We start from the raw sequence: 26,146 nt of genomic DNA, 5'->3' as shown, positions 1-26,146 counted from the left end.
ACATTCCCCAATTTCTAACGTTGTAGACTTTTGATTTTCTGGACTATTGACATTCTATGCGTCTTACTCAGACATTCTGGAATTCTGTTACTATGTTCTAGAATTCTGGGCCTCGTATTGATCTTGTTGGGTTCTAACCATTGAAACCACAATAAAGACTACATGCAAATCACAGGGTGCCTGGGTGGCTCAGTCAGTTAAGCGTTGACTCTTGATTTCCACTCAGGTCATAATCTCTGGGTAGGGGATCAAGCCCTGTGTCTGCTTGAAATTCTCTCCCTATCCCTCCCCCCTGCCCCCCCCATTCACTAGCTCGCTCTAAAATAAATAAAATCCGGGATCCCTGGGTGGCGCAGCGGTTTGGCGCCTGCCTTTGGCCCAGGGCGCGATCCTGGAGACCCGGGATCGAATCCCACATCGGGCTCCCGGTGCATGGAGCCTGCTTCTCCCTCTGCCTGTGTCTCTGCCTCTCTCTCTCTCTCTCTCTGTGACTATCATAAATAAATAAAAATTAAAAAAAAAAATCCTTTAAAAAACAAGACCACATGCAAAGTCATATAATACTAGTCATAATAACAGCAGTTAACAGTCTTTTAATCATGTTTTTTTTTCAATCATGGTTTTATTAAACAGATTTTTTTTGAGAATCTTCTAAGTGTCAGACACTGTTCTAGGCATTCTACAAATAAATTAATTAAAATAAATATCTTATTAGGCGATGTGTGTGGGAGAGATGGGTAGGGAGGGAGAGGTTGCAATTAAAATTGATGGTCAAGGTAGGACACACTAAGAAGGTGACATTTGATTTTCTATTTGTTCTTTCAATTATTGAGATTTGAAATCTCAGTCTATAATTGTGGATTTATTCCTCCTTGCAAGTCAATCAGTTTTTGCTTCATGTATTTTGAATCTCTGCCATTAGGGACATAAACATTTAAAATGTTACATGCTTTTGATTAATTGATCTCTTATTCATGATAAAATGACCTTCTGTCTATCCCTGGTAAGACTCTTTGCTCTGAAATTACCTTTGTTTGATATTAAAGTAGCCACTCAATATTCTTTTTCTTTTTTAAGTATATATTTGAATCCTTTTAGGAGTTGGATCATTAAGAGTTCACTATGATTTAATGTTGGCCTTAGACTAGGTATTTGACGTGTGCTTTTCTTTGCCTGTGTGTGTCTTTGGGTTTTTTTTTTTTTTCCCCATCCTTTTCCCCTTCCCTTACTGTTATGAGCTGAATTGTGTCCCCCCCCCCAAATTCATATATTGAAGGCCTAACCCCCACTACCTCAGGACATTGACTATATTTTGTTGATAGGGCTTTTGCTATGGTAAATAAGTTAAAATGAGGCCTTTAGGATGGGTCCTAATCCAATCTGACTGGTATCCATACAAGAGGAAATTTGGGGGATGCCTGGGTGGCTCAGTCAGTTAAGCATCTGACTCTTGATTTTGGTTCAGGTCATGAAATCAAGGCTGATGGGATCCAGCCTATTTTGGGCTCTGTGCTGGATGTGGAGCCTGCTAATGATTTTCTCTCTCCTTCTCCTTCTGCCCCTCCCCTTCACAGGCTCTCTCTCTAATGCATACATACATACATAAATGTTAATAAGAAGAGGAAGGATGCCTGGGTGGCTCAGTGGTTGAGCGTTTGCCTTCGGCTCAGGTTGTGATCCTGGGGTCCTGGGATCAAGTCCTGCATCAGGCTCTTTGCAGGGAGCCTGCTTCTCCCTCTGCCTCTCTCTCTGTGTCTCTCATGAATGAATAGATAAAAATCTTAAAAAAAAAAAAGGAGAGGAAATTTGGACGCACAAATAGACACAAGGATGTGTGCAGAGGAAAGACCATATTAAGACACAGTGAGAAGGTGGCCATCTGCAAGCCAAAGAGACCCAAGAAGAAACAAACTTATTGATATTTTGATCTTGGGCTTCCAGCCTGCATAAATATGAGGAAATAAGTTTCTGTTGTTTAAGCCACTTAATGTTCTTTTGATTAGTGCTAGGATGATATTTTTTTTTTATCCTTGTACTTTTAACTTGTGTCTTTATTTATTTTTTTTTAATTTTTATTTATTTATGATAGTCACAGAGAGAGAGAGAGAGGCAGAGACACAGGCAGAGGGAGAAGCAGGCTCCATGCACCGGGAGCCCGATGTGGGATTCGATCCCGGGTCTCCAGGATCGCGCCCTGGGCCAAAGGCAGGCGCCAAACCGCTGCGCCACCCAGGGATCCCCAACTTGTGTCTTTATATTTAAAGTAGTTATTTTGTTTTTTGTAGGTGACACATATTCGGGTCCTTTAAAAAAATCCAATCTGACAGTCTCTACTTTTTAACTGAGGATGTTTAGACCATTTGCATTTAATGTGATTATTGATATGGTTAGATTTAAGTCCATTTGTTTGCTCTCTATTTGTTTTCCATTTGTCCTATCTGCTGTTCATTTCCTTTTTCTTATTTTTCTGCCTTATTTTTGATTAATTGAGCATTTTTTATTATTCCATTTTACCTCTTTTGTTGGTTTACTAGCTATAGTTCTTCATTTTGTTATTTCAGTGTTTAGGATTTATAGTATATACCTCTAACCAACCTTAGCCTATGGTCAAGTGATATTATACCACTTCATGTATAGTGTAAGGACCATATAATAGTACATTTCCTTTTCCTCCTGATTTTGGTTTTGTTGTCCTACATTTTACTTATGTAGATATTACAACTTCACAAAATATTATTGTTGTTTAAACAGTAAATTGTCTTCTAAAGACATTTAAATAATAAAAACATATATTTGCTCATGTAATTTTTTAAAAAGATTTTATTTATTTATTTATTTATTTACTTATTTATTTATTTATGAGAGACACAGAGAGAGGCAGAGACACAGGCAGAAGGAGAAGCAGGCCCCTCACAGGGAGCTCGATGAGGGACTTCATCCCAGGATACCAGGATCATGCCCTGAGCCGAAGGCAGATGGTTAACCACTGAGCCACCCAGGCGCCCCTTACTCATGGAATTAGCATTTGTGGTGCTCTTTATTCATTTGTGTAGATCTGTACTTCCATCTGGTATCATTTTTCTTCTGTCTAAAGGATTTCATTTATCATTTCTTGTAGTGCAGATCTATTGGTGAAGAACTCTTTCAACTTTGTGTGTCTGAAAACATTTTCATTCACTTTCATTTTAAAAAATATTTATTTAGTTATTTATTCATGAGAGACACAGAGAGAGAGAGAGAGAGAGAGAGAGGCAGAGACACAGACAGAGGGAGAAATAGGCTCCATCCAAGGAGCCGGATGCGGGACTCGATCCCAGGACTCCAGGATCACGCTCTGGGCTGAAGGCAGTACTAAACCGCTGAGCCACCCGGGCTGCCCTCACCTTCATTTTTGAAGGATATTTTAACTGGGTATAGAATTTTTGCTGACACATTTTTTTTCTTTCTTTGAGTTAAAGGATTTGCTCTATTTTCTCCTCTAGCTCACATCCAACAAGAAATCTGCCATTATCCTGATCTTTATTTCTCTGTATTTAACAAATCTTTTTTCTTTGTTTTTCAAATATTTTCCTCTTTGTCACTGGTTTTGAGCAATTTGATCATGATGGATAATTTTCTGTCTTTTTTTTAAAAAATTATTTTTATTTTTTTATTTAAAGATTTTATTTATTTCAGAAGGAGGAAAGAACAAAAGAGAGAGCGAGAGAGACAAAACGTAAGCAAGAGCACAAGAACAGGGGGAGGGAGAAGCAGATTCCTTGCTGAGCAGGGAGTCCAGTGTGGAATTTGATCCCAGGACCCTGGGATCATGACCTGACCTGAAGGCTTAACCAACTGAGCCATGCAGGTGCCCTTATTTCTGTCTCTTGTGCTTGCGGTTTATTGAACCTATTGGATCTGTAAGTTTATACCTTAGATTTGGAACCTCTCAGCTATTCTTTTTCAGATATTTCCTTTGGGGACTTCAGTTACACATTAGGCTGCTTAAAAGTTGCTCCACAGCTCCTGATGCTCTTCTTTTTTATTTTTTATGATTATGATTATTTTTTTTTCAGATTTTATTTATTCATGAGAGATACAGAGAGAGACAGAGACATAGGCAGAGTCAGGGACATAGGCAGATCCCAGGACTCTGGGATCAACCACTGAGCCACCCAGGCATCCCTATGATTATTATTTTTATCCTTCTCTGTGTTCCATTTTGGATAGTTTCTATTCGTTATGTCTTCAAATTCATTCATTTTTTTCTTCTGCTGTGTTTAGTCAACCATTAATCCCAGCATTTTTTTAATATCAGACATTGTGGTTTTCGTTTCTAGAAATTCCATTCAGATCTTTTAGTGTCTTCCATATGTCTCCTTAACTTTTAAACATACAGAATATAGTTTTAATCATTCTTTTAATGTTCTTGTCTACTACTTCTGTGTCAGTTCTGGGCCAGTTTCCATTGATTCATTATTGTCCTCATTATGGGCCATGTTTTCTTGTTTCTTTGCATACCTGGTAATTTTTGTTTGGATGCCAAACACTATGAGTTTTACCTTTGTTGGATGCTGTATATTTTTATATTTCTATATCTTCTTGAGTTTTGCTCTGAGATTCAGTTAGGTTACCTGGAAACAGTTTGATGCTTTCAAGTCTTGCTTTTATGATTTGTTGGGTGGGTCCAGAGCAATGCTCTGCTGAAGGCTAATTCTTTACCAAGACCTTCCTGAATACTGTAACAAGTCCCCCACGGGTTATAATTTTTTTCTATTTGGCTCTATTTTTGGTCCTATGTAACTGCTGGACACTGTTCTCTAGTCTTCTCCCATGTTTTTTTCCCCAAATCAGAGTAATTTTACTGGACAAAAGCACCAACCAGTGCTCAGCCTAATACTCCAGGGGGGTCTTTCTGCAGATCCATGGAATCATCAGATTTGTCTGCTCTAATACTGTGTCCTGCAAATTCATTCTCTTTGGTCTTCCTGGACTCTCAGATGAATTTCTTTAACTCAGGGAATCTTCTGGGTTTCACCTAGGTTCCCCTTTCCTGCACTGGGATCTGGAAACTCCTCCCAGGCAGTACACTGGGGCCATCATAGGCCTTACCTTGTTTGCTTCCCATCTGTGAGAGATCATTATCCTTTATTGCTTGATGCCCAGTGTCTTGAAAACTATCATTTTATATATTTTTCCTAGTTTATTTGTTTATTTCAAGTGGGAGAGTAAATCCAATCCCTGATACTCCATCTTGGGCAGGAGCAGATGTTGAAAGGGAACATTCGAACACAAACTTGAAGGAAGTGATGGAATGAACCATGACAATATGGGGGCTGGGGGAGGAAGAAGATTCTAGGCAGTGGGAACAGCAAGTACAACAACTCTGTAAATATGTGCCTGAGAATGTTTGAAGAACAGAAAGAAGCCAGTATAGATGGATCAGGGGATGTTGGGGGTGGGGGCAAGAGGGAGACAAAGTGACAGCTTTTGTAGGATCTTACAGGCCATGGTAAGAACTTTGGTTTTTATACCAAATGAAATGGGAGCTATGGGAAGGCTTTGAAAAGAGAGGAAACATTTTTTTGACTTATATTTTACAGGATGTCTGAGTTGATTGAAGTAACTGAATCAATTGAGAGATGCCATAATGAAAGCTTGAGACAGCTGGGAACTGATGCACTAAACCAGGCAACAGATGATGGTGACTCGCATATAACATTAAGGGAGTTAGTAACTAGGAGAGGGCTTGAGGGAGGCTCATGGGGTGCTCTTATGCTTCTTGATCTACTTGGAGGTTACATCATGTGCTCACTGTGTGAATATTCATAATCTGGATGTACATGTCCAGTTGTGGTCTCATCTACCTGAATATAATACCTCAATTTAAAAAATAAAATAGATATGGGGTATCTGGGTGGCTCAATCGGTTAAGCAACTTACTTTTGATTATGGACCAGGTCATGATCTCAGGGTCTTGAGAAAGAGCCCCATGTGGGGCTCCATGCTCAGCAGGGAGTCTGCTTGAGATTATCTCTCTTCCTCTCCCTCTGCCCCTCGCCCACTTGCACATTTTCTCTCTCTCTCTCTCTCATAGATAGATAGATAGATAGATAGATAGATAGATAGATAGACAGATTCTTAAAAAAGTAGATGGGGTGCCTGGGTGGCTCGGTTGAGTGTCTAACTCTTGATCTTGGCTCAGGTCTTGATCTCATGGTTGTGAGTTCGAGTCCCCATTGGGCTCTCTGCTGGTTGTGGAGCCAACATAAGAAAATGATAAAATATAAATAGAAAGATAAAATAGAGAGATAAATAGGGTGGCATGGAGCAGGCTGTTATCAGTGGAGGTGGGAAGAAGTGAGTAGATTCTAAACCTCTTTTTATAGGGCAGCCCGGGTGGCTCAGCGGTTTAGCACTGCCTTCAGTCCAGGGCCTGATCCTGGAGACCCAGGATCGAGTCCCACACCAGGCTCCCTCTATGGAGCCTGCTTCTCCCTCTGCCTGTGTCTCTGCCTCTCTCTCTCTCTCATTGTGTCCCTCATAAATAAATAAAAATCTTTAAAAAAATAAAAAATAAACCTCTTTTATAGGTAGATCCAATAAGATTTGAGGATAAATCAAATGTTAGATGTGAGGGAAAGGAAAGGGTCCAGGATAGTGCCATGGGTGGGTTTGAGCACTTTTTTTTTTTTTTACCAGTGTATTTTGTGTGATGGATTGTGGCTGCCTTTGCCTCCATGAGGTTAGAGTCTCCCTGAGGGTGAAACTAACAATGAAAAAAAAATCAAAGTCAGGGGTTGCCTGGGTGGCTCAGTTGGTTGAACATCTGATTCTTTTTTTTTTTTTTTAATTTTTTTTTTTAATTTTTATTTATTTATGATAGTCACACAGAGAGAAAGAGAGAGAGGCAGAGACACAGGCAGAGGGAGAAGCAGGCTCCACGCACCAGGAGCCCGATGTGGGATTCGATCCCGGGTCTCCAGGATCGCGCCCTGGGCCAAAGGCAGGCGCCAAACCGCTGCGCCACCCAGGGATCCCGAACATCTGATTCTTGATCTAAGCTCAGGCCTTGATCTCAGGGTCATGAGTTCAAACACCATGTTGGGCTCACACTGGGCATGGAACCTACTTAAAAACAAACAAACAAACAAACAAATGAATAAATAAATAAATAATAAATCAAAGTCAAGGGGCACTGGGATGGCTCAGTCAGTTAAATGTCTGACTCTTGGTTTCAGCTCAGGTCATGATCCCAGGGTGATGGGATTGAGCTCCATGTCTGGCTCTGCACTCAGAGGGGAGTCTGCTTGAGAGTCTCTCTCTCCCTCTGCCCTTCCCCCTGCTCATGCATGCTCTCTCTAAAATAGGTAAGTTAAAAAAAAAGAAATCAAAGTCAAGATGGAGAGAAAGACAGGGTCCTCACAGTAACATGTCAGCACCAGGATCCAGCCATACCTGAAGCCAGTGCCCTAGCCTTCTCAGTTATATAAAACAATAATTTCTATTTTTTTTCTTCTTTCAGTTTTGACTGAAGAATCCAGATTGATATGACTTCCTTGCATGCTTTCCTCTATGTACACCATCCCAGGGACCCTTTATAGAAACCATTTCCTGTCCTTTTCAACACTTTCTTTCCTCTGTACCTTTGCTCCTGTGGGACTCCCTTTCTAGAATGCCCTTCTTTCCTTGCCTCCTGCCCTCACATCAAAATAGTCCTCCTGTTCAAATCCATCCTGACTTCATCAACTGAAAGTGGAACCGGCAGGGCTTTAGACACCAATCCTCCAATCCGGCAGGGCTTTAGACACCAATACTGAGGTCATTCTGTGAGACATGGGCAGATTTGTGGCCAGGACTCCAGTGTCCTGATTCCCTCAGGGGCATTCTACAATCCTGCTTGTTCAGCCTTTTCTGTCCTTACCCTCACTCAGGGCTGAATAGACCTCTTCTTGACACTTACGTTCTCTCTCACACTGCTGGCCTTTGCACATGCCTCTTCTTCAGCTTGAGTTGCCTCACTCCTTCCTATCCTCCTGGCAAAGTTCCCGCTTGAACCTGGAGACTCTACTCAAGGATCAGACTTCTGGAAGTCTTCCCTTATTCCCAGGGTAGGTCAGTATCCTGCCAGGTGCCCCCACGGCCACCTCTGGTACCCTCATAAGCCCGTTCATCCCTCTGTATCATGGGTGTGTTTTGGGCAAGGCAACTGCTGTGGTTGTTCTGGCAAAGAAAGTTCCCAGTCAGCATTTGTTAATTGGCAAACATGGACGAGAAAGGACATTTTCTGAGGCAGGGGTCCGGCCACCACCTCTTTCTAGCTCTGTGGTCATGGGCAAGTCATTTCCTCTCCTTGAGCCTCAGATTTTTCAGCTGTGAAAAGGACGGGACATCATAGTATTTAAAACCTCAAGCAGCTGGAATTTGAATCCTGGCTGTGTGACCTTAGGCAGATTACTTAAGCTCCCTGGCCTCAGTTTCCTCATTTGCAAAATCAGGATAATCAATGCACCCATCTTGTAAGGTATTTGTGAGCATTAAATTAGTGAGTATCAAGCTCTTCAAACTATATTGACATATCATAGAAGAATCTCCAGATGATAACCGTTGAGCAACAGAAACCCGTGCCTTCCTGAGAGGAGAAAAGAGTCACAACTCATGAAGTGCTGTATGAATGGATTGTGCTCTCACTTAGTAAGCTGCCTGGGAAAGGCTCTGACACTAACTAGGAAAACACATGTCCTTGGAGAAATCATGCCACCTCTTTGGGCCTCAATTTTCCCATCTATAGAAAGGACGGGTGAGTTTAGGACAGTTAGGGGTTAGAGGCTTAGCCTATCTGAGGCTCATGACCAAAGCTGTGGATAAGTGCATATATGTCATGGGATCCTGGTGAGGGTTCCATGGGACAGTGTCTGCAGAGAATGTTGCCAGCCAGGCCTGCCACATAGTGAGTGTTCAATAAATGTGCCTATCCTTTGTGCCGCTGTTATTCTGGCCCTCGCATTCTGGGGTTCCTGGAGGCAGCGCTGGACAGGGGATATGCCAGGTACCCACAAAGGAAGGTACTGGCACATCACCCCTCTGCCAGTTTAGTAAAGCGAAGGCAACTGAGTGAAGTGTCCGCCTGTCTCCGAGCTGTATCTGATGAGCTGTGGCATCAGGGAGAAAGACAAGGATCGTGCCCACTAGAGAAAGAACAGGATACCACTGTGCCACAGGGATGGGCTGGCGCTCCTAAAAAGGCCCCAGGACCAACAATATCCCTGTCACATATGACCACCTCACTATTGTCACCTGCCACCTGCTGGGGCATGAGGTGACAAGAGAGAGCAAGGTCCAGATCCTGGCTGCTCCCCCTTCTTGCTGCGTGACCTCGGGCAAACCTCTGTATCTCTCCATCCTCCATCTCCTCACTTGTCACATGGTGAGGCTTTAAGCACCTTAGCTTGGAGAGTATGGCTTCAGATCTGGGAGTGGTGACGGCCGGCTTAGGCTGGGGCCAGGAGGCCAATAGCACAAACCATCCCTGGACCTTTTCACCAGGGTTAAGTGAGAGGCAGTTGGGAGCACAGAGGCCTCCCTGTAGGTCCAGAGGTGGAGCACAGACGGGCTGGCAGAAGCCCAGGGCTCATCTTGGAATGGAGACAGATTGGCAGACAAAGGGGAGGCAGGCGGGCTGGGCTGGGGTGCCCCTGGGGAGGAAAGGGAGAGGGAGGGTGTGGAGCAGGAGGGAGGAAGGCACGGCTGCGTGCAGCCTCACAAGCCCAGGGCCTGTGAAGTCTCCAGCTGGAGATTGGGACTGGACCTTTCCCCTGAATGGGGTGGGGAGGAGCCCCGTCGGTTCACTCCTCTGGATTTGGGGGATAAATGAGGGAGGAACCCTGGGGGTGAGACGGAGATAAAGCATTCTCCCCTTCCCACAAAACACAGCCTCGCCCTGGCCACGCCGCTACTGTGACACTGTGACATCTCCACAATCCCTCCCCTGCACGGCCATCAGGGCTTGACATTCTCACACGAACATGCTGTCGAGTTCCCAGGAGATGCTTCTACCCTGCCTCTGGGTTGCACTTGGAGAGCTGCCGCCTATGGTGTTCTGGGTCAGTTTGGGTCCCTCTGGTTCGGGTGGCCCCTGGTGCATACACTGAGATGGAGCTAGCAGGGTCAAAGGCTTGCTGGGGCCAGATGCCTGTGGAAGACGGCAGGGGAGAGCTTCAGCTGCTGTGCAGGGCTGGCAATGCCACCCAGCAGGGGGCTCTGGAGAAGAGTCCACCCCTTATCAGAGCCTGACATTAGACAGCAAGGATCAGGCCCTGGCTCCTGTGCTGGCTCGGACACTGGCTGGGATTGCCTGGGAAAACCGTGGCCCCTGGCTCAAAAGCTGAGAGGGATCCTGGAGGCTGTCAGCTGACTGCTGACCCTGTACTCGAAGGACACATTCTTTCTTGGAAGGAGACCAAAGGCCCCTTCTGTGGCTGCCACAGGCCTTTGCAGTGTGCCAGACTCTGGGCGGAGCATTTACCTAGATAAATGCCATTTTAGAACCAACCTGAGAACTCAAAGAGAGCTGTCTCCATTTCATAGATAGGAAAAGTGAGGCGCTGGAAGAGTAAGTGATCTACGCAATAGCAGAGCCAATATTCGAACCCCTCTCCTGCCATAGTGTTCATCCCTTGCAACTACACTGGAAGGTGAAGCACATTAGCCTCTTCTACAACTGAGGAATCTCAGGTATGGAGAGGTCAGTGACTTCCTGGATCATGCAAGTGAAGTAAGTGGGGGCTCTGGGATTTAAACCTTGCTCTGACCCATCTCTTCTAATTTCAAGGTGCCATCTGTTGAATGTTTCCGGGGGTGGGTATAATAGCAGAATCTTGGGGCTGGAAGGAGCCCCCCTAACAATCTGCCAGTGGGGCTAGTGAGGTCTAACCATGCCTCAAATGCCTCTCTGAGCCCTGAGGGGCTCCCTGGTGTGTGTGGGTCATAGCCACCCATCATTCATGCATTCAGCACGCAGTGATGGGCACCTGTGGGTCCACCTGCTAACTCAGGGCACTTGTGGTCAGTGGGGAGACAGACAAAGTACAAGGGGTCTACATAGACCTAGGGGCAGCACTGGGGATTGGGTGAGGTGCTGGTACATCTAGGGGTGCATTTGGGGAGGCTTCTAGGAGGAGATAGCCTGAGAGGAGAGGAAGTGAGAAGGGCATTCAAGGCAGAGGAAGGAGTAGAAGCAAAGGCTTGAAGGTGGGAGAATTCATATTGCTGTTAGGGAGCTGATGGGGAATCAGCACCGGAGTGCTGAGATCGTAGGGGAAGGTATGGCCAGGAATGAGGTGGAAAGTGGAAATCTGGCCTGGCCAGTGTGGTCAAGCACTGGATTTGAAACACGATCCCAACTCTGTGCAGGGCAGGGCCACTGTCTGTGGGAGAGCTGTCACCTCCAGGGCTCTGACTTTCCCAGAATTCCCTCTCGATTCTCTGACTCCTCTGTGGCTTCCACCCCCTGCAAGGGCCCCCACAATATCTTCTGATTTTCAGGCCCTTGTTGACCTGTGTAACAAGTAGGGTTTTGTGCAGATGGCAGAGTGTGACTTCCAAGGCTAGGTCATGAAACATCTCACAGCTTCTGTCTTGGTCTCGGGTTCAACCACGCTGGGGAAGCTAACTGCCATGCTGGGAAGTCACTCAAGCAGCCCATGGAAAGGCTTGTAAGGCAAGGAACTGAAGTCTCCCCTCCTACTGTGGCCGACTTGCTGGTCCTATGAATGAGCCATTTTGGAAGCAGATCCTGCAGCCCAGTCAAACCTTCAGATGAGTGCAGCCCCAGAACCAGCCAGCCAGACAGGCCTCAAATCCCTGACCCAGAGAAATCATGAGACCTACTAAATGATTCTTGTTATGAGTCACTGAGTTTTTGGGTGATTTGTACTGCAATATCAGATAAGGAGGGCCTCTCCACATCCTTCCTTGGCTCTGTTTTGCTCTGCCTTCTGCAACTTGTTCATTCGTTTGATCACAAATATTTATTGGACATCTGCTGTGTGCCAGGTGATGGGGATAAACAGGTTACAACAACACATCAGGCCCCCTCCCTCAGAGTCCCAAGATTCAGACCCCCTGGTTCTGTGATTTTCTAAAAATGGTCCATTAAGTCACCATTTGACTGTTTGATCTGAATGTCTCAGAGTGACCTTTGGGGAGACCTAACCTCTTTTGAGAGCCTGATGAAAACCAAAGTCTCTCCTCTAGAAAAGTTCAGATACACACAGAATTAAATTGGGGCACAATTGAGAGGGATCCCAGGCTATCCCAAACCGGACTTTAGGCCCCCAGAGTCCGAAGACCCCAACTGGCCCCCAGGGACATGTAGCACCCCAAGGAGGAATCAGCAGTGCCTCAGCCTCTAAGCTGCTGTTTGCTTCAGCAGGTCGTGTAGCCTGTGTGGAGGGCCTGGTGGAGGCTGAGCCCTGGGCCTGGGCTCTCCCCTCCTCTCCCCTGTGCTCTCCGCAGGCTGTCCCTGCAGGAGGGTGGTGGGCCTCAGGCAGCCATGCCTGGGAGACATGTTTAAGAGGAAGAGCAAGAGAGCCCTTTGGTTGTGTGCAGGCCCACTGCCTGCTGCCAAAGCTGAGGCCTCAGCCTCGTGATGGAGCACAGACGCTAGAGGGTAGGAGTCTAAGGATACAGCCTCAGGGTAGCAGCTGAACCAGCGCCCCTCTCAGGGAAGCCACTGTTTCCTGAGGACCCACCTGCCCTGATGTGGGGATCGGGACTGCCCAGTGAGTGATTCAGGAAGCAGAGTAGGCAGCTTGGGGGGAGGGTGTGGGGAGGGTGGGTGGAAGGCGGCCCCCTCTCCCTCCTGAGTGCTTATCTCTCCCTCCTCCTTAATTCTTACCACCATGCCTTTCTTCCCATGTCTGCTTTCTTTCCTTCTGTTTCTCTTTTTTTCCTTCCTCTCCTTTTTCTCCTTCTCTTGCCTTTTTCCTTCTTTTTTTTTTTTTTAAAGATTTTATTTATTTATTCATGAGAGACACAGAGAGAGAGAGAGGCAGAGACAGAGGCAGAGAGAGAGAAACAGGCTCCATGCAGGGAGGCCGATGTGGGACTCGATCCCGGGACTCCAGGATCATGCCCTGGGCCAAAGGGAGGTGCTCAACCACTGAGCCACCCAGGTGTCCTGCCTTTTTCCTTCTTTACCCTTCTTCCCCTCCTCTTCATCTTCATGATGATTAAGAGCATGGGTTCTGGCTGCCCTGGGTTCGAATCTCGGCTCTGCCACCTACTAGCTGTGTGATCTTGGGCAAGTTACATAACCTCTCTGTGCTTTGGTTTCCTGGGCTGTAAAATGGAACACTAACAGTATTTGTCTTGGAGGTTTCTCTGAGGAGTTACTTAGACCAGGGCCGTGCCCTGTGCTAGGTGAGGGTCAGCAGCTCTTCCCTCCTTCCTTTTCTTCTCCTTACTGTCTGTGCTGTCTCCCGCCCATCCTCCTTCTCTCCAGGCTCTGCCCCGGTACTCACCGCTTCTCCACCAGGCATCTTGGGCTCTTGCCCCCACCCTCCCTGCTGCCCCATCCTTTCACTGTACAGAGAGGAGGGGGCCCAGGCTTGGGGCCAGGCTGCCCCAGGAGCAGTTGCAGGGCCAGGTGGTTGGAGCTCTTCCCCGGGCCCCGCCCACCACTAGTGCGAGGAGCTGCCTTTGTGCCACCAAGTGACAGCCTCTCTTGGTGCATTTGGCAGAACCATGCATCTGGCCCGGGTACAGCTGAAATGCTCAGCCTGGCAGCAGCGGCCTCGGGAGGCAGGGTGCTCTGGGGTCCCCTTGTCATCCAGCGACATGGCCCTGCACGAAGGGTGTCCCCAGCCCACTGTGGCCCCTGAAGCCCAGCGTGTTACCCCCCACGCGGCAGGGGTGCGGTCAGTGGGCAGGCATGGTTAGCAATATCAGCTACCTGAGTCCTTGCTTTGTTCCAGTCCTTATTGTGAGTGTAAATTCCTTGCATCTTTATAGCTGCGGATGTGTATCATCCACCATTTTAGAGAGGAGCAGATTGAGTCTCAGAAAAGTGGAGGAAATTGCTCAAGGTTGGCCGAGGGGATGAAAGGACGAGTGCAGGAAGGAAGGCATTCTACTGAGGAGGAAACAGATGAGTCCTGGTCCACAGACGTGGATCCAGGAATCTCCAGTACCTCTCAGCCATCAGGCCTGTGGGACTGGTGCTCAGCTGTGGGGACTCCCTCCTCCTGAGGGAGGAGCTTAGGAAGAGCAGCAGGCACGGTGCTCAGCCAGTGTCTTGGATTTCACAGTTCTTTGAGAGTATTGTCCTTATTTTCCAGGTGAGAAGCCCGAGGCCCAGAGAAGGCAAAGACCCTGCCTGAAGTCACACAGCCAGTACATGTGACTCTGAAGGCCCACTTTCTGTCTTCCAAGGTAGAGGCCTGGAGTGAGAGGGCAAAGGCAGGAGCATGCCTTCTACCACCCTTCCATTCTGTTTCTGCTGGCAAGGCTAGACCCTGGTGCCCCTCTGCCCACCATTTGCTGAAAGGCACAGGCATCTTCACTTCGTGCTGGAAACCAGGCCTGCCAAGGATCACTGTGCTCACCTTTTTTCCTTCCCTTGGCTTCTCTTTCCTCCTTCCTACCTGCCTGTCTACCTGACTTTTAAGTAAGATATAAAACAAAATAAAGTACCTGGAGCACATACATCTAATGTGTGCAGTTCAATGAATTTTTATGCAAGGACACACCTGTGTGACTACCATCCAGATGAAGATAAAGAACATTGCCAGGCACCAGCACACTCCCTCCTGCCCATCCCCCAGATAATCACCATCCTGATTTTTTTTTTTTTAATATTTTTTTTATTTATTTATGACAGTCACACACAGAGAGAGAGAGAGAGAGGCAGAGACACTGGCAGAGGGAGAAGCAGGCTCCATACACCAGGAGCCCGACGTGGGATTCGATCCCGGGTCTCCAGGATCTCGCCCTGGGCCAAAGGCAGGCGCCAAACCGCTGCGCCACCCAGGGATCCCCTGATTTTTTTTTTAATTGAAGTAGAATTGACACACAATGTTACTGCTCTGCACTATTCTGATTTTTATCACCATAAACTTTGCTTGTTCTCAAAATCCATATAAGTGTAATCTAATCTTACTCATCATGTCCATTGGACAGATGAGTAAAGTATAAACCAGAGAGGGGAGGTTGACCTGTTGGCATCTCAGAGCCCAGCGCCTTTGCACTTGACTTTAAGCAGAGAGATATGGGTGGTGGGCACTTGCTGGTGTCCCCCAGCATGCTTGTGCTTTGTTTGTCTAATCAGAGGAAGTACAGCTCCTAGCTCCTTGTTGACAGGATGGCTAGGTGCCTGATTGCTCATCCAGAGGGTCTCACAGGCATCCTGGGGTTTTTGCAATCCAGAAACCTTGAGGTGGGTTGGCTCCCTTTAGGAGCTCAGGGAGACGCTCACTGTCTCTACTGGATTGAAGAACGCCCCCTCCCCGCCTATTCATGTCCACCCAAAATGCCAGAATATGACTTTATTTAGAAATAGTGTCTTTGCAGATGTAATTAAGTCAAGGTAAAGTCATGGGTATGACTACTAGAGTAGATCCTAGTCTGATGACTAGCGGCCTTATCAGGAAGAGAGAAATCTGGACCCAGACATAGACCTCCAGGGAGGATGCCATGTGGTAACTGGGGAAGATTGGAATGACGGGCCTACAGGCTCAGGGGTTCCAAGGACTGTGGGCAACCCCTATAGGGCCCCACTGACACCTTGATTTCAGATCTCCAGCTTCCAGAACTGTGAAATAATAAGTTTCTGTTGTTCTGAACCAGTTTGTGGTCCATTGTTACAGCAGCCCTTGAAAACAAATACAACATTCAAGCCTGAGGTCTGGGATCTGCTGCCTTTGACCTCTACACCTGAGTGGTTTCTCAGGAGAGAAACCCCCAGACACACAGAGAAACTACTGAGGATGTCCCAGCAAGAGCCCAGAGCTCAGGGCACAAATGTTTCCTTATTGGAGGTAGGAGACAGAAAAATACCTCTCCTCTCAGGTACCAGTTCTTTTTTTTTTTTTTTTTTTTTTAAGATTTTATTTATTTATTCATGAGACACAGAGTGAAAGGCAGAGACACAGGCAGAGGGAGAGGCAGGCTCCCTGGGGGGAGCCCGATGTGAGACTCGATCCTAGGACCCTGGGATCATGACCTGAGCCGAAGGCAGACACTCAACCACTGAGCCACCCAGGTGCCCCTCAGGTGCCAATTCTAAAAGCAAGAACCGAAAAAGTATCTCAACAGATGACCCTGACGTGACACCAGAACATTCCAGAGTGTCACACAACCACAAAATGAACAGCCGGCAGCTGCTGCAAGAGCCGACCACGCTGCCAGGCAGATGTGCTTTCCTCTGGCAACAGCTCCTCTTGGTTTTATTATTCCCATTTCACAGATGTGGAAATGGAGGCTCTGGGATATTATGTGACTAAAGCAGCAGGAGTGACAGCCCAAGCTCTGGGACCTTGTGACTTTGGGTACATTACTCCCCTGCCCTGAGCATCCTGTTAGCTGAACCATAAGTAACAAGATGCTCTCCTGATGGAGTTGCCTTCTCAAGCATTGTCACGCTGCATCTTTGCACCAGCCTGGGAGACAGTTATGACCAACCTCATCTTGCAGTTGGAAACCCCAAGGCTCAAGGAGGAAAGGGATGTGCCCCAGGGATATGCACAAAACCAGAGAGATGAAAGCATATCTCATCTTGCACAGTTGTTTTGGAATTTGAATTGAATTCAAGATAACAGCGTGAATGAACCTGATACCCAGTGGACGCTTAACAAAGGCTTGCTTGAAGTCTCACATCGGGTCAGTGGCGAAAGAAAAAATCCACACACAGGTCTGCCTCACCCCAGAGCCCTTTGCAGCCCCTTCCTCCACGTGAGGCCATGAGGATGGTGCCTGGCACAGTGAGCTTTCCAGAAGGGTTAGCTTAGTCCAAGTATTACTTTCAGAAAGTTTGACAACGTGAATCTTATACAAATATAGTGAGCATGTGTTAGACGTTTATTTAACTCATTAATGAGGGAACCGGCAAGATGGTCAGGCTGGTTCAATGGAGGACAGGATGGCCAAATTAGAAATTAGGTACAAAACTGGTTAATGTCTTACAGGGCAACAAAACCATAAGCCTTAGCATTACTTTTAGTACAGGACAAAAATCATTTGCAACTGTGCATCTTTTATAAGTTAAAGTGTAACTTCACTGAGTGGGAAGTCTGATCAATAATAAACAGCAAAGTCAAACAAAGGTACATCTCCTAGACAATCAGGTGGCCCAGTTAGGCCGATTGGACAGTGTCTTAGAATGAGCTCGAAAGGGCACACTGGCTTCCTTTTGTCTCATGCCTACGTTTTGGATAGTTTTCATTACAGCTGTTAATACCATCGCTACTACTACCATTATTTTTTTTTAAATTTTTATTTATTTATGATAGTCACAGAGAGAGAGAGAGAGAGAGGCAGAGACACAGGCAGAGGGAGAAGCAGGCTCCATGCACCCGGAGCCCGATGTGGGATTCGATCCCGGGTCTCCAGGATCGCGCCCTGGGCCAAAGGCAGGCGCCAAACCGCTGCGCCACCCAGGGATCCCCTACTACTACCATTATTATGATTTCTCTTCCCTCTGCTGAAAGGCAGTTCATAGAGCTCATGGGTTCCTTTTATGGGACACACAGACCCCAAAGGCCCCTTCACAAAGGGCCAAGGGCAGAGCCCTCACCCACAACTGATAGTCTGGGACCCACACTGGCCAGACAGCAGAGCCCACCCGGGCTGAAGTGGGGTGACAGCAGAGGGGGCCTATGGTAGCGTTGTTGTGTAAATAACCCTGCCCTGGAAAGATCTCTGGTATCACTTGTCTAGTAAAATAAAGCCGAACATAGATGAGAAGTGGGAGTGATCCCATGCAGGTTCATACATGTGTGTATGTGTATTTGCAATGTGCATACATTTCTAAGCATAAATGCATTTCTACAAATAAGCATAGATACATTTATTTCTACGGGTGCATGTAGAGAAAGCTCTCTGGAGAAATACCCGCCACTCCCAACTCAGTCACGGTGTGGGGGTGCGACGCTGAAGGGGAACATCCTGTAGAGCCCACTGCATTGTTTACATTGGTTACCCCCACCTTGTTACCTTTTTCCTTCATGATCTCTAAAATAGATTAATACATGTACCCATACTGTGTATATATGAGAGATTCCTGGAAGCTTGTCCTGGGACTAGGAATGGGTGGGGTGCGGGGCTTTCCCACCGGTTCCCTCCGTGCTCTTTGGCTTCTCATCACCGTTATTATTTCGGGCCACGAACACCCCTCCGGCGCCTCCATCCCCGTCTCCGGGCCGGGGCCCAGGCTTGGGGGGGGCCGGGACGCCCGCCGCCGGGGCCCGCGGGGTGAGCCGCAGGAAGGGTGCGGGCTCCGCAGGACGCGCTCGCCGCTCCGGGGCCCGGGCCCGCAGCTGACGGTGGGGAGGGGGCGGGGAGCAGATGGGCTGGGCGCGCGACGGCTCGGGGACCCGGGTCCCGTCCAGGTGGCTCCGGCCGACTCCCGGGCCAGCTGCGGGGGCCGGGGAGGGGCGGGCGGCCCGGATGGGGAGGGGACCCCGTTTTCCATGACAATGCCAAGGCGGCGCGTACAAAGGAGCCGCAATCAGCGTTTTATTGGTTCGAGTTAATTATCTGAGGCGGGAAGGGGGCGGGCGGGGCCCGGCGATTCCCCCGTGGGGTTGGGGGTGGGCTGGGGTGGGGTGGCGAGACCCGAACGGGAGGGGGCGGTGGGAAAGGGGCTTTTCTCAGTCTCGGCAGCCCGGGGGCCTCCGAGGCAAAGCGCCATCGCCCCCTGGTGGGTACCTCATTCATTCGTTCCCTCATTCATTCATTCATTCATTCACTCGCTCACCCATTCACTGTGTTGCTCTGCGGAGCATTGCAAGAGTTAGTCTAAGTGCTGAGAACAGGGCCCTGAGGCAGGTGGGGCACGTTTTTTTAAATGCCGGGTCCTGGGCTGGGCACCTCTTGGTTGCCATTCTCACCAGCCAAAGGCTCTCAGGCTAGTGCCGCAGGGAGACTTAACAATTACAACGCAGACCGGCAAATGCTAGATAAAGGGCCGCATCGCGGGATGGGGAGCCCAGAGGACCTTCGGGAAAGAAGGGAATCCCGAGGGCTTCCTGGAGGAGGCGCGGTTTCAGGCAAGACCTGAGTGATATGTGGAAATTAGCTAGGTGAGGGAGCGAAAGGGTATAGGTGATGAAGGCCTTGTCGCAAAAGGGTTCAGCAGGTGCAGAAGGCTTGCACAAAGAGTAGGTAAGGTGTACTCTGGGAAGAGAAGTTTGCTGGGGGAGGATCCTGGAACCCACCATGCAAGGGTGGAGCTGGGTAATGAGTTAGATAAGAGGGCTGGGGTCAGATGAAAGCATAGGCTGTGGGTGGGGTGGCCTGAGAACACCTATGAGATCTCCTTTAGGTTTGGGGAGAATTTGGCTGCCCCCACCCCCATCTAAATTGCTCCCAAATGAATTCGGACCTTATTATTATCCCCCCTTGACCACTCTCCCATTGTCTCCATGTCTCCCTTCAATTTGCCCTTCAATCTGCCTGCACGCTATTCCCCAAAATGACATTTCTAAAAGCAAAACTATGTGGTGCTACTTTTCAGAGTTATGATGCACAGGGTTTATAACCAGTGGCTTTGACAAAAAAAACCAAACCAAAACAAACCTTTAATAATAGTTGTTTAAGCAAAGTAGAGGCATTTCCCTTTCATGCAAATAAAGTCTGAAGGTAGGCCATCTAGGGCTGGCATGGTGCTCCATGGTTTGGAGAACTAGACTCCTATCTTGATATTCTAACCATCCTCAGTATATAACTGCCATTTCGTGGCCCGATATGGCTGCTCAAACACCAACCATCACATCTGCATTCCAGATGGAGAGCCTTCCAGTCATCAGAAAGGAGAAAGGGGTCAAGAAGGGAGGGAAGTCTCTCTAAAGGCCCTTTCTGGAAGTCACATATGGTCCTTTTACTTAGATTCTATTGGTCAGAACTTGACTATATGGCCACACTAACCTGCAAGAGAGCCTGAGAAATATGGTCTGGTTCCAGGCATCATGTATCCAGATAATAATTGGAGTTCTCTTTCAAAGGAAGATAGGGAGCCTGGATATTGGAGATTACCATCTGTCTCTGTCACACTCAAGAGTTCCACTTCTAGGAGTGTGTCTTACAAGTGTACTCAGCCATGTGATGTATCTACAAGGTTATTCACTACGGCATTGTTGGTGACAGCAAAAAACTGGAAACATGAGTAGGGGGCTGCTTGTTAAATTTTGGGACATCTGTACAAGGGAGCACTATGCAGCCTTGAACACAAATGAACAAGCTCACTATGCACTGACATGAAATGACATTTCAGATATCTCACTTTGGAAAACAGTTTGGCACTTTCTTACAAAGTTAAACATATACTTACCCATGACCCAGCAACTATATGTCTAGGTTTTTACTTCCCACCCCACCAAATAAAAATATATGTCCCCACAAGGACTTAGGCACAAATGTTCATAGCAGTCGTTTGTGATAGACAGCAACTGGATACAGCCCAGTGTCCATCAACTAGTGAATGGATAAGCAAACTGATGACTCCATATCTTGGGATATAACCCTGCAGTATAAATGAGCGAACTATTGACACGTACAACAACGTGGAAGAAAGATCTCAAAGCACACTGAGCAAAAACAAGCTGGACACAAAAAACAGCTTGCTCTAATGATGCTATTTACATCAAATTCTAGAACAGGTAAAATGAGTTAAGTCATGGTGCCAGAAACCAGCTCAGTGGCTTCCTCTGGGAATGGTGGAATTGATTGGGAAGAGGCATGAACAAACTTGGGAGCTGGAAATGTTCTGAATCACGATTGGGTGTGGGCCACACACGTTCATTGCTCTGTATGTAAATTATACTTCAATATTTTTAAAGACTTAAAAAAATTTAAATTTATTTATGATAGAGAGAGAGAGAAAGAGAGAGAGAGAGAGAGGCAGAGACACAGGCAGAGTGAGGAGCAGGCTCCATGCTGGGAGCCCGACAGGGACAAGATCCCGGGTCTTCAGGATCACGCCCTGGGCCAAAGGCAGGCGCCAAACCGCTGAGCCACCCAGGGGTCCCCTACTTCAATATTTTTAAAAAGCAAGGTGCAGAACAGTGAGCAAATGATGCTATATGTTTCAAATGAAGAGAAATTTGCTTGTATCTGCATCGAGTCTCTGGGACAGGCTGGTAACAATGGTCGCCTATGGGAGGGGAATGGGTGGCTGGGGCTGGGAAAGATGGAGACTTTTCTCCATATCCTGTTGTACCTGTTGACCTTGAAAGACCGAGGTCAGTGTACTATGTAAATAGAAACTAAAAAGGAAGAGATGGGTTATGTGCAAATTTGACATCAACAAGCCCCTGCTTTCAATCCCTCGGTGGCTCCCCTTTGCCATCAGGGCTAAGTTCAGAGTCTGAGCGGTCCCTGTGTCACCTGTTTCCCCCACCCCCGCCCCAGGCAGCACCCTCTCTGGTGGCTACTTGCCGCTACCCGCAGACAGCTCAGCGCCAGGCTCTCTCAGTCCTTTGTGCCTATGCTGTGACCTCAGCCACTCTTTTCCCATAAGGCTCATCTGCTGGTGAAGCTCTCCCCAGCCCCCAGCCTGAGTCGGTTCTCCTGTCCCCTGTGGTCCTGCTGCATGCTGCCCCACCTCTTCCTCATCCATCCAAACCACCGTGTTTATTGGTGCTGACTGTGAGCTGGATCCCTAGGGTCCCCGGAGACAGATGGGAGCCATCTTTAGGGACAAACCTGCTTCCATGTCTTTTCTCCGTTTGATAGAGGGCTTCTCCCACCCAGAGATTCTGAGAGTCCCCTCTCCCTGGCCCCAGCTCTGGCCTGAGGCAGAGCCTTGATAAAATGTGTTGTTTTAAAATTAAGTGCTTGCTGCTCAGAGAATATGTTTTATGACAAGGCCAATGGGGCCTTTTTGAATATGTAGAACAAAACACCGTTGTGAGATTATTGATATGTCTGAGTCCTAATCCCAGATTCCTGTGAATGTGGAAATGGGGTCTTTGCAGATGTAATCAAGTGTAAAGTCATGCCGGGTGAGGGGTGGGCCGTTATCCATGGGCTGGTGTCTTTATGAGAAGAGGGAAATCTGGACATAGACATAGTTGTACAGGGAGGTCTCTGTATGGTGATGGAGGCTGAGAGCAGAGTGATGGGCCTATAGGCTGATGAACACCAGAGATTCCAGGAAGCATTCTCCCTGGAGCCTTTAGAGAGAACAAGGCCCTGTGACACCCCAATATTGGACTTCCAGCCTCGGAACTGGGAGATAATAAATTTCTGTTGCCTTAACCTCTGATTTTGTGGTAATGTGCGACTTGAGCCCTAGAAAACTATATACACACTAAACTAGTCAATACCTAAGGCAATTAAAGGTAGTGACGAGAACTTTGGAAAAATAAAACAAAACATGGAAACCAGGCACGTAACAGGGTGTGGTTGGGAACAGCATCACCTTAGCCAGGGTGGTCAGGGAAGGCCTCTTGGAGGAGGTGATGTTTCAGTGGAGACTGACAAGATGAGGACCCCACCATGGAAGCAGGAGGCAGAGGTGCAGGGGGCAGGTGCCAGGCTCGGCATGTTTGAAAGCTACTGGAAGCAGGCCTGACAATGGCGAACACCATGCTGGGGTCTTTGGGGAAGTCCCCAGGACTGAACCAGGAAGGGACTGTCCTGTCTTTGCCTCTGTAGGTCTCAGGACCTGCTGTGGGGCTGATGCAGGTCACCCCTCGGCCTGGGCCGGCTGGCAGCCGATGAAGGAGGCCAGCTTCCCAGCTGACACTCTGCGCTGTAATTGTGATTAACTACCGGGTCCTCTTCCCTGCTCAGGCCTGAGGCCGCGGGAGGGACAGCTGCAGAGTGAAGCAATGAGGCCAGGAAGGGGTTAATGGGCTGCCCCTCCATCTGAGCCCTTCACACAATGAGGGGAGGTTGGGGGGGCTCTGGTGGAGGCCTGTGGCATCAGCTGGGGTGAGTGAATGGAGGGGACAGAGGCCTTGTCCCTGGGGACAGGGCGAGTACTCTGTGGGGAGAGGGGTCAGAGCCCTCCCCCCTGCTGTTATTTCCATCCGTCCCCATCTTCCCCATCGTCCCGTCCCCTCCCCACCTAGCTTGAGCATCCCAGACAACTGCCCTCTGGGCTCTAAAGTGGGCAACATCTTCAGCCTCGAGGAATTCTGAAGCACAGTCTGAAAGTCAAAGAATTGCAAAATCGTGAAATGTCACCACTGAGGGGGAGCTCATTTATTCCTGTCGCTTTCAAACTTTTTGGCTTAATTATTATTAGCATTGGAACCCAGAGCCTCCGCCCCCACCTCATTTTCTCCCCTAATAATAATAATAAATAGTGTGTTGATTACATGGAAAGCAGCCTGGGCGCAAGCCTAAATCATTCATCCCCAGTTCTCACAAATGTCTCACTTACACAACCACCACCACAACCGATATATGGAACAGTTCCCTCACCCCTAAAAAAGTTCCTTCATGCCCCTTTGGGGTCAATACCCTTTCCCCTGATCCCTGGTGGAGTAATGGCCCCTCGAAGACATGGAGTTCTGGTCTCTGAGTTTTGTGTTACCTTATTCGCCAAAAGGATCTTTGCAGCTGTAATCAAATGAAGGATCTTGAGGTGAAGAGACGAGTGGATTGGGATGCCTGGGTGGCTCAGTGGTTGTTCCACTCAGGGTGTGATCCTGGGGTCCAGGATCAAGTCCCACATCGGGCTCCTGGCATGGAGCCTGCTTCTCCCTCTGCCTGTGTCTCTGCGCCTCTCTTTCTCTCTCTCTCTCTCTCTCTCTGTGTGTCTTTCATGAATAAATAAATAAAATCTTTTAAAAAAAGAGAGATGAGTGGATTATCCAGGTGGACCTTCATGCCATCATGTGTCCTCATGCGAGAGAGGTGTGAGTACCTGTCTGACTCAATTGGAAGAGCATGCGACTCTTGATCTCGGGATCATGAATTCAGGCACCACATTGGGCACAGAACTTGCTTTTTTAAAAAAGGGACACAAAGAGGCAAACTTGCGGACAAGAAGGCCAGTGACCATGGAGGCAGAGAATAAGGGATGTGGCCACAAGCCAAGGACTAACTGGGCCACCAGAAACTGGAAGAGGCAAGGAACAGCTTCTGCTGTAGAACCTTCTGAGGGAACTCAGCCCTGCAGGCACCCTCACTTCAGACTTCTGTTCTTTTTATTGCCAAGTAGTATTTCAGTATATGGATACACAAAGACTTTTCTATCATTCATCAGTTGAAAGGCATTTGGGTCATTTCCAGGTTTTGGCAATTATAAATAATGCTGCTCTGAACATGTGCACACAGGTCTTTGTGAGGACATAAATTGTCATTTTTCTGGGGTTGATATCTAACAGTGGAATTACTGGGTCATAGTGTAAATATATTTATAATTCTACAAGAAACTGATGAACTTTTCCAATGGGGACTGTACCATCTCACATTCCCACTGGCATCTAATATTGTCAGATTTAAAAAATGCCTTGGCCATTTACATCAGTATGTAATGACCACAGGGTTATCACGAGGATTGAATGAGTTTATTGCAGAGAAGAATGCCTTGCATAATAAACGTGCTCCCTGCCTTGGGGATGTCAGCTCTTTCTTCTGTTATCACTGTGGGGAGGCCAGGATATGAGCAGCGCTGCAAAACTCCAAAGCCAGGTGGGCCAGGTGGGCTATGTGGGGACATTGGGAAGCTGGCAAGCATGTGCACATCTGGAAGGTTGGGGTCTAAAGGAAACAGTGAGGTAGAGGTTTGAGTGCAGCTGGTTTTCCAGGGAGTGCCCTGAGGATCTCAGAGAAGTGAGGGAAGCAAGGTCAGGCATTTGCGACAGAAGTCTTTGGCCAGTCCTGACAAGAGCTCTGGAGCTGGGACAGCCCTTCAGAGATGTCATACCGTGAGACAGGGAGGTCAGGCCTCTTCACCCTGCAGTGACCAGTCTTTGGTGTGGCTGCCCCTGGGGGAGGGGAAATCTTAGGTACAGCAGCCCCTTCCCCCCCAACCATCAGCAGCCAACACTGAAGGCATGTGGGGCCTGATCTAGGTGACATCTGCCAAGGGGAAAAGCAGGCCCAAGTGGCCAGAGCTTTCAAGTTTTTAAAACTAGCTGTAAATCTAGATGTTGAAGTTGTCTCATTTTTTATTTTTATTTTTTTAAAAGATTTTTTAAAAATTTATTTATTCATAGAGATGCAGAGAGAGAGAGAGAGGCAGAGACACAGGCAGAGGGAGAAGCAGGCTCCATGCAGAGAGCCTGACATGGGACTCGATCCAGGGTCTCCAGGATCATGCCCTGGGCTGCAGGCGGCGCTAAACCGCTGCGCCACCAGGGCTGCCCGTCTCCTCATTTTTTAAAGTGCTGGAAACTCTTTCAGACTTTTAGAACATACTGTGAGGAGCTAACATGCCAGGCCTCAGGGCTGGTTGGGGCCTGGGGCGGCCTGCTGATGGCCCCAGACGTGAAAGCTGCTCTGTCACCATCTGACATCATGTTGGTGTCCGCTTCCCCACCAGGTGAGCTCTCCAAGGCAATCACCTTTGAGTTGCTCCACACAGCCTCACCAACATATAGGGCAGGGCTTGGCATAAACTGAAAGGAAGAGAAAGTGGAAGAGGGGAGAGCCAAGCTGGGTGACTTGCCTCAGCTTGCAGGGTATTTATTTGCAGAGAAAGGCGTTAAGTTTTGAGTTAATTTGTTACACAGTATTTGATGATGGATACCTTACTCTGGAATGTATGTAATGCACTTTATTACATATAAAGACAATTTCACAGGGCACACATCAGATTCATCAAATGCTGTTGCCTCGCCCTTCAAAACATACCCAGAATCCGAATACTTCCTCCTACTGCCAAAGCCACCACCCGGGTCCACAGCTACCATCTGTACTCTCCTGGGTCACTGCCAAGCCTCCCCACTGGTCTCCTTGCTTCCCTCCTGCCCCTTCCTGCAGAGGTGGCACAGCC

General features: G+C 47.9%; 1 protein-coding gene across 15 annotated transcripts in view; it reads left to right on the top strand.

Moving 5' to 3' along the window:
• FAM110A (family with sequence similarity 110 member A) overlaps window positions 1-26,146 on the top strand; it is a 146,151-nt gene that overhangs the window by 56,006 nt on the left and 63,999 nt on the right. For 6 of the 15 annotated variants that reach the window (XR_012018448.1, XR_012018444.1, XR_012018437.1 and 3 more), the window contains one exon: window positions 14,319-14,687. The exons of 2 other annotated variants lie outside the window; for them this stretch is intronic. The gene's annotated coding sequence lies outside the window, so the exon portion shown is untranslated. Of the gene's footprint in view, window positions 1-7,504; window positions 7,764-7,797; window positions 8,091-9,912; window positions 10,083-10,566; window positions 10,724-14,318; window positions 14,688-26,146 lie in introns of those variants that run through there. 7 more of the 15 variants (XR_012018453.1, XR_012018451.1, XR_012018450.1 and 4 more) reach the window with 7 other exon arrangements.

This window comes from Canis lupus, chromosome 26 (genome assembly GCF_048164855.1).
Source record: "Canis lupus baileyi chromosome 26, mCanLup2.hap1, whole genome shotgun sequence".
Taxonomy (NCBI): domain Eukaryota; kingdom Metazoa; phylum Chordata; class Mammalia; order Carnivora; family Canidae; genus Canis; species Canis lupus.
The sequence above is the reverse complement of the archived record's forward strand: the minus strand, read 5'-3'. Positions and strand labels throughout refer to the sequence as shown.